Here is a 1,501-nt window from a genome sequence, read left to right as displayed (position 1 = left end):
GAACAAGGCTTCGGGGGGGCTAGGTAGCTCAGATGAAGGCGGAGAGGCCGCCTGATCAGGAGAGATCATAGTGGGATCATATGGGATGATTCTGGGGCCCAGCATGGGGCCGGTGATAGTGTTAACACCGAGATGCCATCTGCGAGGCTTGGGCTGCGGTATTAGGGGAGGTCGGAGCTGCAGAGCGCCCCCTGGCATCGGGGCACTACAATGGGCAGCCTCCCGCTTAATTGACATTGATGATAATTGATTCGTATATCCATGGCGTGGCAGGTGAGATAAGCGGGCGGTTGCCCAGAGACAGGTGGGCGGGCCACGAAGAGCTCGGCCCTGAGTAGGCCTCCTGTCACGGTGACAGGTGGGCGGGCCACAGAGCTCGGCCCCAGGAGTCCCCCCGTCACACCTGCCTTGCAGGGGTTCGGACTCGATGATCTATTGAGGTCCCTTCCGACCCTAACATCTATGAGTCTGCTCTACATTCTAATCAGAATGCTGCAGCATCACCACAGCATCATGTGTATTAAGCCCCCGTGCTCTTAAAAATGGCTGCGAGGCACTTTAACTACACATCATTGAATGAAGTTTAGATAAAGTATCCTGTGGCCATTTTTAAATGTGCAGGGGCTTAATACACGTGACACTGCAGTGCTGTAATTAAAGTGACTGCCCAGAAACTGCTCTAATTAAAATACCATCCTGTCCCGTCCCCTCTGAGCATGTGTATAGGCAGCCCTAAAGGTATGAGTACAGGAATGTTGACTGCAAGTAAGGGCTATTTGTATCCAAAAACACAGGTTTTTAATACCTAATCTGCAACAATATCTATTTTTAAAAATTAAATTGAAAGGTATCCAAATTAAATCTGAGAAGAAATATAACTGAAATAATGCACTGACTTGCAAAATTCATTGCTACGAGTTAACCAAGCATCGTGTATAACAAGATTTTCAACACTTACATAAAACAGGATAAATTTCTATAAGTGATACAAAGTCTCTGCTCAGGCACCAACAAGCCACTAACTGCTCTAGGTAAAAGAAACTTCCGCTATAGACCAATTATTACAAAATTGCCTGCTATGGGTGTTCACTGCACCTTCCTTTGAAGTAGTCCAGAGCCTAAATTTAAGAAAGTGATTAACTGTAAGGTACTGAAGTCTCATTAACTATAGTTCTAAGTTAACCTCTTTAGGTTCTTTTTAGCAGCTTTCCTAGTTTGTGTTGAATCAAGACCAGAGATGGAATACTTAGTCACACAGACCATACCTCCTAAATACTCACAAATCCTATTAGGATTAGACCCCTAACAGAAGGTAAATAAAAGAAAAGAAAAAATAAGGGTCTGGACAGGCATAACTCTTAGAACAGGGGTCAGCAATGTTTTTGGGCAGAATGCCAAAAACACCCGTGACCTTGACTTGTAAGATGTTGGCGTGCTGAGGCAAACAGCGGGGGAGCTGTGAGGGACCCAATTCTTGTTGTGGCAGTGCAGTTCCCACCCT

Source organism: Alligator sinensis, unplaced genomic scaffold (assembly GCF_000455745.1).
Source record: "Alligator sinensis unplaced genomic scaffold, ASM45574v1 scaffold1066_1, whole genome shotgun sequence".
NCBI classification, from domain to species: Eukaryota; Metazoa; Chordata; order Crocodylia; family Alligatoridae; genus Alligator; species Alligator sinensis.
Note: the sequence above shows the minus strand (reverse complement) of the source record.